Genomic DNA, 19,165 nt, shown 5'->3' on the forward strand with positions numbered 1-19,165 from the left:
AACTAATCTGCAAATAGCCAACATAACCATGTGCCCCCAGTCCCTATAAATTATACTGCAGAAAGGGGGGGGAGTAGGGGGGAGTAGAAGTAACCACAAGCAAGTTTTCCCCTGGAAGAGCTGTGAACTCAGTTCAACTTTGATACTCAAAATTCCCAGGCTCAGGATCCTGTGTGTGTGTGTGTGTGTGTGTGTGTGTGTGTGTGTGTGTGACATGACTCAAAGTCTGCCCATTCCCACAGGCAGAGGAAGAGGAGTGTGGGGGCAGCACACCGCCCCTGGCAGCACAACCCTGGTGGGGTGCCATCATAACTGCCCCCCCACCCGCGCAGGGATTCATGCCCCTGCAGGCAGTGTGCCCCGCCCCCGGGATGCACACCAGCCCCACCCCTGCCTGCTCTCCCCCCCCCAGTGCCAGAGCATGAAGCTTTGCCACTGTGTCCATTCCTGCTTAATATTTGGAGTAGCAAACATGATGTCCTCCAGCAGCTGCTACACTTCCTAACCTTTGGCCATGTAGACAGGCACTGATGAGAGTTTGAATCCAGCAGCATCTACAGAGGACTGCACTGGCCTCCAGTGCTTTAGATATCTCATGTAGGAAGGGGTGTTAAATTCCATAGTGCAATTTGCCTTGGTACATGAATGAAGATAGAGAATGCAGCCCGCTCCAGCAAGTAGATTGGATACAGTTCGACGAAACTACAGAATAGGATGCAAATGGTTAAACAGCAGCAGGATTAAGAAAGGCTGGAAGGAGGTGGGAAAGGAAGTGAGGTCTGGTTGTGATGGAATGGCAAGGAGGAAGGAGAAGAGAAGACTTAAGAGGCTACAGGAGAAGCTACAGGAGAGGCTGGTCTGGTGGTACCAATGTCTTCAACACCAACACACTAAGAAACAAGTACCTCTGGTCAGTCATTCTATGGAAACTAAGGTGTGTGAAATGTTCATAACTGCAAAAAAGAGAGAGAAAAAAAGCTGCAAAACCCCCAAGAGGTCCAACTTCTATGAGTTTAGAACTTTACTGGAGAACAGCATAAGAATGGGCTCTAGACACCAAGGTAAATATGGGAACACCATTTACGCAAGCTTCACATATTTTGTCAAACGAAAGAAGAGGAGAATCTTTCAATAGCGTGACACAGGGAAGTTGAAAGCTTTGCACTGCAAGATTAGGCACATCTACTCAGAAGTAACTCCCACTGAGCTTAATGGGGATTGCACCCAGGTAAGTATGCCTAGGGCTGCTGCTTTAGGTAGCTAATTCACAGTGAAGATTGTGCAAAGAAAACATTGTGTCCATGAGATCAGTGATGTTGCTGGAGATGTTCTCCCATCTTCTAAAAGGTTATAGGCTTGCTTGAACATCCAGAGTTTCTGTAGCAGCATTTCTTGGAGCAGGGGTTCCTGCAGCATTTGGTCTGAGAGCAGCTGGGGAAGTGGCAAGACTTAGCACAGCCACAAGAGGGAGCACAACAGTAGGGGACGCTGTAACCCAAATACTGGCCACGGCAAAGGGGAGTGGCAGGGGGCAGAGCAGCTCATAACTGCAAGAAAAGGTGAATGAAAAGCAACCGAGGACAAGATCAATTTGAATGCTTTTAGAATTTTATTGGAGGCCTCCGAAAGGACCCTGCACCCCAAGACAAACATGGGCACCATCTACCCAACATTTACTTTACATTTCATTTGTTAAGAGGTAAAAGGAAAGAAGGGAATGACCCAACACTGGAGTGAAAGAGGGAGGGTCAAAAGCTTTGCATTGCAAGATTATCATATTTACAGTGGTACCCCGAGTTACAGACACTTCAGGTTACAGACTTTGCTAACCCAGAAACAGTACCTCTGGTTAAGAACTTTGCTTCAGGATGAGAACAGAAATTGTGTGGCAGCAGCAGGAGGCCCCATTAGCTAAAGTGGTACCTCAGGTTAAGAACAGTTTCAGGTTAGGAATGGACCTTCAGAACGAATTAAGTTCTTCACCCAAGGTACCACTGTACTTGTAAGTAACTCTAGTTGAGCGGAATTGTTCTTAATCTAGATTAAGCATGTAGTTTAGGTAGTTAATGTCCCAATGGGGACACTGGATGGGCAGAGAAAACTTGAGGCCATAAGAGCATCGCAGCTGGCAGGGGAGATGCCATTCCGGTTTCCATAACGTTCTGATCTAGACTTGCTCGTAATTCCGGGATTTCCTTAGCAGCATTTCTTGACTTGAGCGCAGCAGGGGGTGCAGCAAGACTTGGAGCAGCAGCAGGGGACGCAGCAGCAGGCAGGCTTGGAGCAGCAGCAGGGACCACAGCAGCAGCAGGGACCACAGCAGGGGGTGCAGCAGGGAGCACAGCAGGGGGTGCAGCAGGGGGTGCAGCAGGAGTTGCTGCCACCGGAAGGGACACAGCAAATGATGGTTCCTGAATTAGACGAAGAGCCACAGCAATCACAGCCCATCTTGGTTGGAGAGAACGCAAGCACTGAAAAAAATAAATAGTGGTGTGGGTTTTTTTGAGGATAGGTAACATGTGGTTCAGTCCCTTATCTTCTTCTTTGTTCTTTGGCGATCCCTCGTAGCCATGTAAGATTGTCTTCCATAAACACGGTTTTAACAATGAGTCCATAAGTGACTGTGGAGGCCAATTCTGGACCTACACGTCCTTCCACAGTGGGGACATTGGTTCCCGGGTGGGAGTGTACAAATAGGGATGGACAACTGTGCTTATTTTGAATTTTTGCTCTCTCTTTTACCCCATTTTAATATGCTGTTTACTGCATTTCTACATCAGCTTACTCCCCCCTAATTTAAAATATAACTTAACAAACTGTTTTTGTTTATTTTTCTCCTAATATACCTTTTGGGTTGTTTGCAACCCCCCCCCTCACAACCCTACACTAAACACCCCATATAATGCATTCTTCATGATATTAGCATTTTAATGTGCATTTCCCACGATATTTGCCCAACGCAGAGATACAATGTTTGCTCTGAGATGTAAAAAGTGGAGCTATGTCATTTCTGACAGCAGGCTGGTGTTTTGGATAGACATTGGGTTCCCTCCAACAAAATTATACTCCACTGAAATTGATGGGCATAAGTTAGTCGTGACATTTATTTTCAAGGGGTCAACTAACTTGGATCCATTTATCTCAGTAGATCTACTCTAAGTAGCATTTAGTTGCCGACCAGCCATTGCATTTCTTCCATTTAGAACTAATCACAGCTCGTGCACCTAAGACAATGAGCTATGGCTTAAGAAGCTCCAATTTCAATTTTTTCTTGACCATGAAGTCCATAAGTGGATGTAGAAAAAAACCACAATATCTCAACCTCAATCCCTTATCCCCAACCTGCAAAACAACCCAGGGCTGTTAATGGGTGGCTAACCTGAAGTTTTTGATGCTTGATGTTTGATCATGTTTTTAATAGTCTGTTGGGAGCCACCCAGAGTGGCTGAGGAAACTCAGCCAGATGGGCAGGGTATAAATTATTATTATTATTATTATTATTATTATTATTATTATTATTATTACTATGGTTCGCCATATGCTGTTGGGACTCAGCCAGCATGGCCAATAGTCAGGGATGAGAGCTGTAGTCCAGCAACAACTGAATGGTCAAAGCTTAGCCACTCAGGGATTACAACAGGTATGGGTACCTTTTGGCCTTTCAGATGCTGCTGAACTGCAATTCCCATGATTTCTGGCCATTGACTATGCTGGCTGGGACTGATGGGAGTTGTAGTACAGCAACAGCTGGAAGGCCAAAAGTTCCCTACACTTGACATGACACTTTTAATGGGAGACGCCAGGGATTGAACCTGGGACTTTCAACATGCAAAGCAATGCCCTCTACCTTTAAGTTAATGGTCCCTCCTGTAAGATTGATAGTTTGGTTAAAAGAAGAGTTCGTAGACCAGATGTGGAGAACCTTCAGCCCTCCATCAGCTCCCGCAAGCATGGGCAATGGCCAGGGCTGGAATCTGTAGTTCAGCAACATCCATCAGGCCATTCCTGCCATAGACTCTACCAAAGGAAATTCCCCCCTCTGTAATGAACAATTCGTGAAATTCTCCTTACCTTCTTAAACAGAGAGACGTCGAGTGGAATGGAAGCCAACAGATGAAATGAATGAGGAGCCAATGTCCTGAGATCTTTTATACAGCTCCTTGCATCCTCCCCCTTAGGAAGTGAGGCACCATGGAGGAACAGCAAGTTCTCCAATAGCCACCTGCGGACATGCCCTCTTTCGGTTTGATTCAATTCACATTCCTCATTACAAATTGTTTTATGGCGGTGTATTCTTCCGTGGATCCCTTCCCACCGTCACAGGGTCAATCCCAGGCTAGAACACATGCAGAAGTTTAATTTTAAAATAAGTATCATTGTAGGGTTTCCTTAAGCCATTAAGTGCCTTCATCACCGTCATCCTATAGCTAAAGACCATAATTATTACCCAAGTAACCATAGAGGGGACCTTTATTGCTTGAAGTCGATGTTGTCCTTTTATGGCATGTAATTAGCAAAAACGTGGTTATTTTGCAGAGGCTGGGTAGGAGAAGCTCTTTTCACATGCAATCCCCGGTTTGTTATATTCTGGATTTGGCCCTCCTGACTTCAGTCTTATTAAGGAGGATTTAAGAAAATAAGAACAGGCCAATGGCCTGACTAATCCCTTGTCCTGTTCTCACAGTGGCCATTCAGATCCCTGTGGGAAACCCACATACAGGATGCAAGCCCAATAGGATCCTCCTGGTGTTCAGAAGAATTACTGACCATTGAGGCAGAGCACAATCATAGAGACTAGTAGCCATCATTAGCCTTATTCTTCCTGAATTTGTACAATCCTCTTTTACAGACATCCAAGCAGGTGGCCATTGCTGCCTTTTGTTAGAGCAAGTTCAATACAGTCATACCTCATGTTACGTCTGCTTCATGTTACGTTCTTTCAGGTTATGTCCCGCAGTGACCTGGAAGTACCAAAAAGGGTTAGTTCCTTCTGGGGGAGAATATCTACGATAAAAATGAGTGTGCTGCCAAAGATGTTATTTCTATTCCAATCATTGCCAATAATCAAGGGGGTATCAATTTTCAAAGAATGGCAAAAAATAATTTCAAGATATATCTGGCAGGGCAAGAAGCCAAGGATTCAGTTTAAGCTATTAACAGACGCGAAAAAAAGAGGTGGCTTCGCCCTGCCAGACTTGAAATTATATTATGAAGCATCATGCCTCTGTTGGATAAAGGAATGGATTAAATTAGAGAATGGAGAGCTGTTAGATCTAGAAGGATTTGATAACAGATTTGGTTGGTGTGGTGGGATAATGAGCTGCTTGTGCGTTAAAGCTGGATCCCTCAGAGCTCACTCAGTGTAGTGAAGCCCTGCCTTGAGCGGAGCCCTTTGGGGTGGCTCCGTCAGTCACTGGTAGAATCTGACAGTGGGCGTTTGCGGAAACGTTTCCAACATAAAAGCTGTTTCACTGACATGCGCCTCCTGGATTCTCTGCGTGACAGTTTCCGGCGAGGGGTGGGGGTCCTTAAAGGGTGTCCTGATACCTCCTCACTGTTCTCACTGGAAGTATCCCAGAGCCTCCCCTCCGACTCCCTTTCCTTTGGAGCTCCCGCACTCCCCCTACTGGTTCCCTCTTCTGCTGAAGTGTCTCTCCTATTCTCCTGGAGCCTTCCCACCACCTGTCCTTCCGATGGCAGTTCCCTGACATCCACCTCCCCCCCAGGGTCCCCTTCACCCCCTCCCGCCTCTTCTCTTACTGGCGGCGAGGACGGAAATCCCTGGAAGGAACTCCCCTCATCCTCCGAGGATTCAAACACTTCTAACCACGGCCTTCCGTCTCTTTCCCCATCTTCCTCTCCTTCGTCGGAATCTGTTTCCACCTCCACCCCTGACTCTGGGAACCCTTCAAACTCCCCTTCCTCATCTGTAGTCCCGAAGTGTTCCCTCCTAAATCTTGCCACTGGTTGTGGTTTTCTTGGGAAACGCCGATGAAACGTTTCTATTAAAATCTCGTCTTTGACTTCCTCTGCCGGTACCCATGTGTTTTCTGACTCTTCCTCCCCCTCCCATTCTACCAAGTATTCCACCTGATTTCCCTTCCACCTGGAATCAATGATCCCTGCCACATCCATGTTGCGTTCTCTCTCTTCTATGACGGGTGTCCGGGTGACCTCCCTCTCATGTTCCCCCCACTCACGTCCCTCTCTGTACGGCGACAGTAATGACCTGTGAAATACTGGGTGCAATTTCATGTGACTGGGCAATCGGAGTTTGAATGCTACTGGGTTGACCTGCTGTATGACCTCAAAGGGTCCCAACCGTTTGGGTCTCAATTTCTTACACCCTCCCTTGAACGGCAGTCCTTGGGTGGATAGCCACACCCGGTTACCCACCCTTATGGTTTCGCCTTCCCTCCTATTTCTGTCTGCTTGCTTCTTATATTCTTCTTTGGCTTTCTCTAAGTTGAGTTGGAGCTGACGGTGGATCGCTTCCATCTCTTCAACAAAATTTTCCGCTGCAGGTACACTCCACCTCCCCCCTCCTTCTCCTGGAAATGCCCGAGGATGACACCCATAATTGGCTAGAAAGGGACTCATCCCTGTGGACACGTTCTCCGCGTTGTTGTAGGCAAATTCTGCCAGAGGTAACCTGTCTACCCAATCAGTTTCTCTGTCCTTTACATAACACCTCAGATATTGTTGCAAAATCCCGTTTGCCCTTTCTGCTTGCCCATTTGTTTCTGGGTGCCTGGCGGTGGAAAAACTTACCTCCACATGCAACATGCTCATTAGTTTCCTCCAGAACCTGGAAGTAAATTGTTTTCCTCTGTCGCTCAAAACCCTCAAGGGGGCGCCATGCAACCTAAAAATGTGCTTCACAAACAACCTTGCGGTTTCTTCCGCTGTCACTGCATGTGAACAAGCTATAAAGTGGCACATCTTAGTTAGTAGATCTACTACCACCATGACCGCGGTTTTCCCTTTGGATCTCGGTAGATCGGTCATGAAGTCTATGGATACCATCTCCCATGGCCTTTCTGGGGTGGGTAAGGGTTCTAATAACCCTGCTGGCGCCAACCTCTCTCCCTTTGCTCTTTGGCACCTGTCGCATCCCCTGACATACTCCCGCACGTCTTCCCTCACCTTGGGCCACCAAAACTCCCTGGTAACCAACCACATGGTCTTGTGCTGCCCGAAGTGCCCCGCCGTGGGGCTGTCATGCAACTGTTTGAGCACCCGCCCTCTTAGTTCCCCATCTGGTATGTAGAGTGCCCCTTTGTAATATAGTTTTCCGTTCTTTTCCTCAAAACCCCCTGCGTTCTCACCTGTCTCCCTGAGTTCCCTAAGTTTTTCTTGGGCATATTCATCATTCTCAATACCCTCTACCAGTTCTCTTTGCCCCACCAATGCCGCCCCACAAACCCAGTGGTCCTCCGAGATGATATGTCTTTCTTCCGCCCCTCCTTCCCCCTCCAAGTACTCAGGTTTTCTGGAGAGAGCGTCCGCCCTGACATTCTCAGCCCCTGGCACGTAGCGAATTTCAAAATTGAACTTGGAGAACTCTTGCGCCCATCTTACTTGTCTCTGGTTCAATACTCGGGCTGTCCTCCAGTATTCTAGATTTTTGTGGTCTGTCCGCACTTGAACCTTGTGTTGCGCCCCAATCAACAGGTGTCTCCATCTCTTGAACGCTTCGTGGACGGCGAGTAATTCTCTGTCGTACACTGTATAATTCCTCTCGGATTTGTTCAATTTCCTCGAGAAGAAGGCACACGGTCTCCATTCTGACGTATTCGGTCCTGGCTGCAGGAGCACGGCGCCCACCGCTCTGTCAGACGCGTCGGTTTCCACCCTCATCGGCTGCTGCAGATCCACGTGTAAGAGTTGTCCTTCCGAAGCAAACGCCCTCTTTAAACTTTCGAAAGCTCGCTGCGCTTCTTCCGTCCAGACAAATTTCTTCTTACTGCTGAGACAATCCGTGATGGGGGCTGTTAAGTGGGCGAAGTTCTTGATGAACTTCCGATAGAAGTTTCTGAACCCCAAAAACCTCTGCACATCTTTCTTAGTTTTCGGTGGCCTCCATTCCAGCACCGCTTGCACCTTGCTAGGATCCATGGCCAGCCCCTTGTCCGACAACCGGTACCCTAGGAATTCCACCTCCCTGGTGTGAAACTGACACTTCTCCAGTTTCACCCACAGCTGGTTTTCTTGCAGTTTCCTGAGTACCTCTCGTACATCTCGCACATGCTGCTCTTCATCCTCTGAGTACACCAGTACATCATCCAAGAACGCAGCGCAGTTCTTGTAAAGCAATGGTCCTAGTACGTGATTCATGAATGATTGAAATACTGCCGATCCCGCCTGGAGGCCGAAAGGCATAACGCAGTACTCAAATGCCCCCAAGGGGGTGAACATAGTGGTTTTCCACTCATCTCCCTTTCTCATACGTATCAGGTTATACGCCCCCCTCAGGTCCAGCTTGGTAAAAATCTTCCCTTTTCTCACCCGGGTCAGAATGTCATCAATTCTGGGCATAGGGAAAGTCACGGGTTCGGACACTGCGTTTAGGGCCCGGAAGTCCACAATTAATCTTGGTTTGTCTGAATTTTTTTTGTCCACAAAGAACACTGGGCTACCCCCCACCGCTCGTGACTCTCTGATGAACCCACGCTTGAGGTTTTTGTCAATAAACTCCCTTAGCTCCTGCATCTCCCTGTCAGACATTGCATACACCTTGCCCACTGGCAATTGTGCTCCTGGGAGTAAGTTGATTTGGCAGTCAAAGGGTCTGTGCGGGGGTAGTTTATCTGCTTCCCTTTCGCTGAAGACGTCGGCAAAATCTGCATATTGTCGTGGTACCCTACCTTGATCCGTTGCTTCTATCTTTGCTAACGTGGCCTGAGTGCCTACTTGGCCCCCTTTTTCCGTGCAGTGTCCCATACAATGTGCTGACCCAAAAGAAACAACTCTCTGATGCCATCCCACAAGCGGATCATGCAGCGCTAGCCAGCTCATCCCCAAAATGATGGGCGCTCCTCCCAAAGTGGCTATATTAAACACTATCAGTTCCGTGTGTCTTGCCACCCTCATTGTCATGGGGACAGTCTGCTGGCTTACTTCTCCCCCCAACAGCGCCCTCCCATCAATCGTGGTCACCTGCAGGGGATTTTTTAAAGGGATGGTCTGTATCTGATGTGCGGCTGCAAACTCCTTACTCATAAAGTTGCAGGAGCTGCCTGAGTCTAATAGCGCCTTCACCTTTAGTGGGTGTCCGTTTGCCAGCTCCAGCAATACCTCTATTACAAGAGCTGGTCTTGGGGGTTCTGGCGTGGGCACATTTACTGTTCCTTGGCCTGGCTGCTGTGCCCCGACGGTGGCAGCCAGGCGTTGGCTTTTACTTGCTCCTTAGCTCCTTCTCCCTCCTCCCCAACAGCTCCCGCCATTCCTTGCCATTCCTTTCTTTGCGGACAAACTCTGGCAAAGTGACCTGGCTGTTGGCAGAGAAAACATTTCTTGGCGCCTTTTCCCTCCTTCTTCCGCCCTTCACTGGGGTTTGAAATTGCGCGCGCGCGCGCTGTTCCGATTTCCATCGGCTCTGCTGGCAGAGAAGGCTGCTCTGGAATCTCTGGAATGCGGAAATCCCTCCAACGCTCCCCTTTCCCTTCCCGCTTCTCCAAGGCTCTGGCCTCCTGGCGTGATCCTATGGCCAGCGCTGATTTAGTCAGATGGTCCATAGACTCCGCCCTGGGCCCCCGGGAAAGTTCGTCTTTCACTGCCGAAGATAGTCCCTCTTCGAACAGCATTTGTATCGGTTCCGCTGACAAATCCCAACCTAATTTATGGATCAACATGGTGAACTCAGTCCAGTACTCACGGACAGATCGGTTCCCTTGTTTACACGCCATTAACTGCCTGCGCGCCACTCCCTGCTCAATCTCGCTGGAAAACATCAGATCCATGGCACGAAAAAACTTCCTTGTGTCCCTTAGGGCTTCATTATTGGCTGCCATTAGTGGCCTCACCCAATCTTTTGCCCCGCCTTCGAGATGCCCAATCACATAAGCAACCCTCGAATCCTCATCAGGAAAATCATCAAACTGCAGATTGAGGGCATATTGCATCTCTGTCCTGAAGGCTTGATAATTCCTGGGATCACCCCCAAACTTCTGCACCAGTCCAGGCACTTTCCTCGAGAGCTGGGCGGCTTTCCCCTTTTCTGCATCATGAGCCCTCCTCTCCTCAAGCCTCGCCATTTGCAGAGCTAACTGTACCTCCAACATCCTGTACCTTTCTTCCAGGCTAGGACCGGCTGCAGCTGCTCCCCCATCTCCGGCTCCGGCTGGGTTGCTCATGATGCCTCTCTTTGCACAAGCTGCTTTCAGGGACTGTCAGATTGCTGTGGTGGGATAATGAGCTGCTTGTGCGTTAAAGCTTGATCCCTCAGAGCTCACTCAGTGTAGTGAAGCCCTGCCTTGAGCGGAGCCCTTTGGGGTGGCTCCGTCAGTCGCTGGTAGAATCTGACAGTGGGCGTTTGTGGAAACGTTTCCAACATAAAAGCTGTTTCACTGACATGCGCCTCCTGGATTCTCTGCGTGACAGTTTCCGGCGAGGGGTGGGGGTCCTTAAAGGGTGTCCTGATACCTCCTCACTGTTCTCACTGGAAGTATCCCAGAGCCTCCCCTCCGACTCCCTTTCCTTTGGAGCTCCCGCACTCCCCCTACTGGTTCCCTCTTCTGCTGAAGTGTCTCTCCTATTCTCCTGGAGCCTTCCCACCACCTGTCCTTCCGATGGCAGTTCCCTGACAGTTGGCATGCATATTTGTGGTATGAAAAGAAAAAAAATCATAAAGGTTTTGAAAACCACATCTTTCGAAGATCACTGATAGAGGTGTGGGAGAGGTACAAAAATTTGTTGGAACCTAGACTCCCCCACTGGATTTCACCATTAGAAGTGATGAGTGTGAAAAAGATCAATATGAGGGGGAGGTGGATAACATATGGAGAACTGGTAATAAGAGAGGGGGAAAATGGAAAATGAAAACTTATGAAGAGGTGAAAGAATTTGTATATGATTGGTTGCATTACTATCAGATTAATGAAATGATTAAAAAAGACTGTAAAATGTGTGGGTATGAAGGTAAAGAATCAAAATTTCAAGCGGAGGTATTGAATAATGAGTATAAAAATCTGTCCAAAATGTATAAAATGTTGCTGGAATGGTGTACAAAAGATGAAGAGGTGAAATCAGTAATGATACATTGGGCCAGAGACTTTGGCTATAATATACAATGTGATGATTGTATGAAATTATGGAATGAAAGGTTAAAATTTACGGCATGCACTGCGTTGAAAGAAAATGTAATGAAAATGGTTTACAGATGGTATATAACGCCAGTTAAACTGGCTAAAATGTACAAAACATGCAATAAATGTTGGAAATGTAAGGAAAAAGAAGGTACCATCTATCATATGTGGTGGGAGTGTAAAAGGGTGAAAGGCTTCTGGGAAATGATATATAATGAACTGAAAAAGATGTTGAAATATATGTTTGTTAAAAAACCAGAGGCCTTCCTATTAGGAATGGTAGGAAACGAAATTAATAAGAGAGACTGTAAACTGTTTCAATACGCAGCGACCGCTGCAAGGATACTTCTGGCCCAAAGATGGAAGCAGAAAGAAATTCCAACAGTGGAAGAATGGAGAAGGAAATTGACTGAATATGCAGAATTGGATAAATTGACTGGGAAGATTCGATACCAGAAAGACTAAAAGTTTATCGAGGACTGGAGGAGATTTACAGAATATCTGAAAAGCATATGTGATGTACAGACAACGCTTGTTGGTTTTGAAGAGACTCTGTGAGAAAGTAAGAAATATTGTAAAAAAGAGAGTAAGAGGGAAAAGGAATTCTTAAAGGCAACATTAAGTTTAGAACTGCGTTAATAATAGAACTTTAATGAAAGATTGACAGAGAAACTGAGGGAAGTCAAAAACTGAAGAATGAGTGATAAATTATGTGTTGATTGTATAAAATTGTTTGGAAAATGAATAAAAATTATTATAAAAAACAAAACAAAACAAAAAGGGTTAGTTCCAGGTTTCACCGCTCGCACATGCACAGAAGCGCAAAATGATGTCACGTGCATGCACAGAAGCAGCAAATTGCAACCCGCACATGTGCAGATGCGCCATTGAGGGTTATGCTCTTTTCATATTGCGAATGGGCCTCCGGAATGGATCCCGTTCGCAACCAGAGGTACCACTGTAGTTTATCTATGAGCTGTGTGAAAAAACTGCTTTCTTTTTTCTGTCCTGAATAATAATTTCTTTAAAACAATTCTGGTATTGGACTTGTAAAACGGTAAAAGAGTATTGGGAAATGATCCCATAATGAATTGGGGGAAAAAATGTTTAAATGTACTCCCCCCCTCAAAAAAAAACAAACACAAAAAAACAAACAAACCAGAATCCTTTCTGTTGGAGATAATTCAGACTGAAATTTCCAGGTGTCAGAAAAAGGTTATTTATGTATACCACAACTGCAGCCCTTGTTTGGTTAGCCCCAAAATGGAAAACGAGTGAGGTCCCAACTAAAGAAGAGTGGCAACAGAATATGTGCAGCTTGCAGACTTCACATATAGAATAAGAGAACAAGAAGAACATACATTCAGAGAAGATTGGAAAACGTTTATTGAATACAGTGCTACCTCTGGTTAGGTATTTAATTCATTCTGGAGGTCTGTTCTTAGCCTGAAACTGTTCTTAACTTGAAGCACCACTTTAGCTAATGGGGCCTCCCGCTGCCGCTGCGCCACCAGAGCACAATTTCTGTTCTCATCCTGAAGCAAAGTTCTTAACCCAAAGTACTATTTCTGGGTTAGCGGAGTCTGTAACCTGAAGCGTTTGTAACCTGAAGCATATGTAACCTGAGGTACCACTGTATAGGGGAAATAACTGTACAGCTGAAAACGCTGGCAGCATTGAGATAAATTCAGCAGTGTAAATGAAGTTATGATCGATGTAATAATGGAATACTGAATGGTATAGTTTTTGTAAAATATGCAGGGATTTATGATATTGTCAGAGCTGCCTCTAGGTCCCAGCTCACAGAGGACCAACGCTAGGCTGTAGTTATGTACAAAAGTCTTTATTGAGGTTCAGTTTCCATTTTAAAGCCGCAGCGCGCAGCTCTACGTCTCAACCCTAGACCGGCGAAGTCCCGTCTGAGTCTCCGCCCCTTCCACACCAGTTTAAGACTCTCGCTTTGCTCCACCTCTTCCTAAGTTCCTTTCTCCTCTGGGCCCTCCTGCCCACTAGGGTTTCATCCTTTCTGGACTCCTCTGACACTGACCCTGATTATTCTTCCCCCTCCTTCCGGCGGGCTTTAGGACCTGGTTCCCTATCCGGGCTACCTTCTGTGCCGCTCGCCTGTACATTTGAACTTGGCGCGCGCGCCCAGCCTGCAACTTTCCTCTTGACCGTTCCCTCGCTCTCCGATGGAGGCGTGGCCACCCCTGACTCATCTTCTCTCGCTGGTGGTGAATACGTGGGCTCTGATACCTGGGACTCCTCCCCCCCACTACGCTCTGGTGGGGAAGCTGGTCCTGATTTCCAACTGCTGCTCTGGGAGTCCCCGCTGGCCCCTTGTTTCTGGGGTGTTCCCCTTGGGTCCCCCCTTGCCCTGCCCATCGGCGCCCCCTTCTGTGAATCTTCCGATTCGCTGGAGAGGCTCACGGAATCTATCGGGCTGCTGTCATCCTCTCCTACACTGCCCTCTGATTGCTCCCCCTTGCTCTCCATCTCCTCTCCTCCCTGCGCTCCCGCTGAGTCCCTGACAGATATGTAAAATGAACCTTTACCTCACAACAGTGAACACGATGAACCAATTGATTGACTCTATAGAGGGCAGCTTCCTATGTGAACCTATTCAGAAGAACACCAGACAGGTTCAGGCCACCAACAAACCCTGATGGCTGTGTTCACGCACCTCTTTCACAGACATTGAGGGAGTTGCCTTCCAGGGATCATGCCCAAAGCCAAAATCACATTGGATTTCTATTGCTTGATACTGGATTTAATTCAAATCACATTGTTCATTATGAAGTCTTTGAGGATGATGAAAGAGATCAGCATTCCCGCAGCAATGTAACTCATGCAGAAGATGCATTCTAAACTGTGGAACGGTTGGAGTTCTTTAACCAATAAGAGCAACAGAAGCCCTATGTAATTATTATCCGAGTTGCTACGATAATACCTTGCCCATCCTCTGTCGCCAGAGGACAATATTTCTCCCCTTCGTGCATATAATTAGCAATGCATCTGACATGCATATTGTGTTTTTAATATTTTCAGCACATAATTATGGGAGTCTACATAGGATGTTGTTGTTGTTGTTGCTGCTGCTTTGCTTTTATTTGTTTATTCCATTTCAATCCCACTTTGCCCTCAAGGAGATCAAGGCGGGGTACATGGTTCTCGTCTCCCTTGTTTTATCCCCACAACTACCAGAAACCTTTGTGCGGGATTCCACTAGAGCAGTGTTGGCCAAACTTGGTCCTCCAGCTGTTTTTGGACTACAACTCCCATCATCCCTAGCTAACAGAACTAGTGGTCAGGGATGATGGGAATTGTAGTCTCAAAACAGTTGGAGACCCAAGTTTGGCCAACACTACACTAGAGGAACTCGTTAGTTGAATTCGTCTCACTGTCATTACATTATGCCATCCAATTAATTACATTGCAACAGAAATACAGTGTAGGGGACATGTAACCAATTACATATCATTTGTGGGCTGAAAGCAAAACCTGCTTTCTATCTTCAGGTGGTGGTAGTGGTCGTGGCTTGATATCGGGTCACCATATGGGGTCAATGGCAAAAATGAATAAATCTAAATCAAATAAGTGTTGGAAATGTAAAGAGAAAGGAGGTTCTTTTTATCATATGTGGTGGTCTTGTGGTAAGGTTAATGCTTACTGGGAAATTATATACACTGGTACCTCGGGTTACAAATGCTTCAAGTTGCAAACACTTCAGGTTACAGACTCCGCTAACCCAGAAGTAGTACCTCGGTTTGAGAACTTTGCCCCAGGATGAGAACGGAAATTGTGCGCCTGAAAACCCAGCTCACCCACTGAGATAATACGCAGGAGAGTTGCTGGTTGTTTCCTGAGTTGGCGATACTCCTTTTATAATAAGAAATCAAGCCTTTAGCAACTTCTGTTTAAGCTTTTAAACACCCACTGAAAACTTTTCCATAATAGCTAGCTGACTTTGGATTTAAATTTTTAATATGTGATTACATGCTTTTGTGTACAGTTGTAAACCACTTTGCTCCCCCCCCCCATGAATAGCAGTATCTAAATATTTTTAAATAAATAAATAAATAAATAAAACCCGTAATCCTTCACCTGGATTGGTGGGGTTGTTTTGTTCTGCATTCAAAGCAGGTGCTCAACCTGTTGGGCTGGCTGCAACTTTTCCAAACAAAGCAAGAGGAAAAGCCACCAAGACTTTGTATTATGGGATTTTCTTATCTCCCATACACATAGTTTGCACTGGGTCAACAGTGGAGTTACTCAAATAGATGGAACAGAACTAGGGGAACCCCGTTTCGAAAACAGCCATAACTCCTCCATGAATTACAAAGCAAAGAGTAGAATCAGAGGATATGAAAGGCGATCTACCAATTAGTAGAGGAGGCAGCTGCAAAGCTTGAGGGAATCAACTTGGAACACCGAACAAAAGGAGACAAGCAGCAAGGCAAGTCTGGGTGGTAGTGGTTTCAGGTCCCCTACTTGCTTCCAAAGCTTCCCTTGAGGTTCTTCAGCAGCAGCTCTGCCTAGGAGAGCAGCAACCAGAACCTCAGCCACAAGAGCCAGAACTATTGGGACCACAGCAAGGGCGGTAGCAGCAGTTGCAGCAGCAGCAGCAGGGAGAGCAGCGACAATTGGAACCACACAACATCTTTGAGATGAGGATGGAAAGAAGAGATTTTTGTGAAATTGCCTCAAGAGACCCAAGGGAGCTTCTACTTGCAAAGGATGTGCTCTACCATTCAGCTATGGCTTTCCATATTCCAACCCCACCTCCCAGCAGGGGTGGAGGAAGGGGGTGGGCCGCCCTGGGTGTCACCACTGAGGGGGGTGATAAAATGCACTCACCACGGGGCCTGCAGCATGCCTGAGCCACATATCTTTCCTGGGAGAGACGCGGTGGCTTATGCACACAGGCTCTGTGCTGCCCCAAATGGTCCACCCACCGCCTCCCCCTCAGCTGTAGGGCAGCTGATTGGGAGGAGGCAGGCAGACTCCTCGGAGGCCCCACAGAGTGTCCTGCACCAGCTCGGCCCGCCCCTGGGTGTAGGGAATGCACGGTGCCTGATTGGCTTGCTCCAGCGCTGCCTCCCAGGCCTTAAGTCATGGAAGGGGAAACTGCAGCCTCCCATATGTTGTTGGACTTCAACAACGCATCAGCCACAGGCACCGGAGTTTGGGGGAATTGGGGCCCAGCAACATCAGGAGGGCCACAGCTTCCTTACCCCTGCTTTATATGAAGACGTCGGCTAATTCTATCACATTCATATATATATATATATATATATATATATATATATATATATATATATAATATTTTATTAAGTTTTTACACAAATAAAAGCAAACATAAGATAAGAATAAAGAAAAAAAAGATACACAGATTAAAAAAAAGAAAAAGAAAATTTTAACATATAAAAAAGAACTCACATTTCAGTTGTAACATTCAAACCCTTATTTTCCTTCCTTCCACCCGCCTCCCGGTCTTGTATTCTATGTAATAATTAGTTCAGCAAGATCATTCTATTAATTTTCGTCCTTCGTCCCTCCCTTTGTACTCTAATTTAACCTAATCACTAGAACCCCTTCTTTTCCTTTTCAATGTCCTCAACATTCAAAAATTTTACAGTGTTTTTGTAAATAAAGTTTGAACTTCTTCCAGTTCTCTTCCACCTGCTCTTCTCCTTGATCTTGAATTCTGCCGGTCATTTCAGCCAGTTCCATATAGTCTATTACTTGCATCTGCCATTCTTCCAAGGTGGGTAGATCTTGCGTCTTCCAATGCTTTGCAATGAGTACTCTTGCTGCTGCTGTAGCATACATAAAAAAAGTTCTGTCCTTCTTTGGCACCAATTGGAATTCTATCACATTCTTATGTTTATCCCTTTACTGTGAACAAAGATCTGCTGAGCAAAACAGACCTTATTAAGCCGTTCACAAAGATTCCTCAAGCTAGACTTACCTTGTTAAGCAATGGGAAATGGCGAGGAGGGATGCATCCTATTGAGCAAATGAGTTTTGCTGGGGGAGGGCAGCTTTTATACAGCTCTGTGACTCTTTCCCTTTGGAAGTGAGACACCACCACAAATCGGCAAGGTCTTCATTAAACATCAACACACATGGTCACCTGCTGTGACGTCTAATGGTTCATGGCGCTTGACTCAACCCCCATATCCCATTCTTCTTTAGATGTGTGTTTGTACTATGTATGATTAAAGCTAGATAATAGCACAGTGATTCTGAGGGCTTCCCAGGAGGCACAGAGAGGAGTGTTTTCTTTTTCAAAGGACGCACTGTGGATTCTATGGATGTTGTAGGGTCTGCTTATTGGGAACATGTGACTCTTGACTGTTGATTATTATCCAAGGTTTAATGAGGTCACATCTGACCCCTGGGCCAGAGGTTCCCCACCACTGCTGTAAGGGGAAGAAACTTGGGTTTTGTTTGTTTTTAAGACTTGAATAGTGTCAGAGCTGCCTCCAGGTCCCAGCTCACAGAGGAGCAACGCTAGGCTGTAAAGGTAAAGGTAAAGGTACCCCTGCCCGTACGGGCCAGTCTTGACAGACTCTGGGGTTGTGCGCCCATCTCACTTAAGAGGCCAGGGGCCAGCGCTGTCCGGAGACACTTCCGGGTCACGTGGCCAGTGTGACATCGCTGCTCTGGCGAGCCAGAGCCGCACACGGAAACGCCGTTTACCTTCCCGCCGGTAAGCGGTCCCTATTTATCTACTTGCACCCGGAGGTGCTTTCGAACTGCTAGGTTGGCAGGCGCTGGGACCGAGCAGCGGGAGCGCACCCCGCCGCAGGGATTCGAACCGCCGACCTTTCGATCGGCAAGTCCTAGGCGCTGAGGCTTTAACCCACAGCGCCACCTGCGTCCCAACGCTAGGCTGTAGTTATGTACAAAAGTCTTTATTGAGATTCAGTTTCCATTTTAAAGCCGCAGCGTGCAGATCTACGTCTCGACCTTAGACCGGCGAAGTCCCGTCTGAGTCTCCTCCCCTTCCACACCAGTTTAAGACTCTCGCCTTGCTCCACCTCTTCCTAAGTTCCTTTCTCCTCTGGGCCCTCCTGCCCGCTAGGGTCTCATCTTTCCTGGACTCCTCTGACGCTGACCCTGACGATTCTTGCCCCTCCTTCCGGCGGGCTTTAGGACCTGGTTCCCTATCCAGGCTACCTTCTGTGCCGCTCGCCTGTACCTTTGAACTTGGCGCGCGCGCCCAGCCTGCAACTTTCCTCTTGACCGTTCCCTCGCTCTCCGATGGAGGCGTGGTCAACCCTGACTCATCTTCTCTCGCTGGTGGTGCATATGTGGGCTCTGACACCTGGAACTCCTCCCCCCCACTGCGCTCTGGTGGGGAAGCTGGTCCTGATTTGCAACTGCTGCTCTGGGAGTCCCCGCTGGCCCCTTGCTTCTGGGGTGTCCCCCTTGGGTCGCCCCTTGCCCTGCCCATCGGCGCCCCCTTCTGTGAATCTTCCGATTCGCTGGAGAGGCTCATGGAATCTCTCGGGCTGCTGTCATATTCTCCTACGCTGCCCTCGGATTGCTCCCCCTCGCTCTCCATCTTTCCTCCTCCCTGCGCTCCCGCTGAGTCCCTGACAAATAGTAATATAATCAATAACAATATTCACATAGTCAAATATGGTTATATCCAACCATGACCTGTTCATGGAAGAGTGGAGACACTTTTTGGACTATTTGAAGAACTGTTACAGTCAAATGAAAACATGGAATTATGAGCAGTGGAATGAAAATAATAATAAGTGAAATAGATGATAATTGTATTAGATAAAAGTATGATATATAAAGCAGAAGGTATAAGGTGGAAATAAGAACATCATAGAAGTAAG

This window comes from Podarcis cretensis (assembly GCF_951804945.1).
Source record: "Podarcis cretensis genome assembly, chromosome: 16".
NCBI lineage: Eukaryota > Metazoa > Chordata > Lepidosauria > Squamata > Lacertidae > Podarcis > Podarcis cretensis.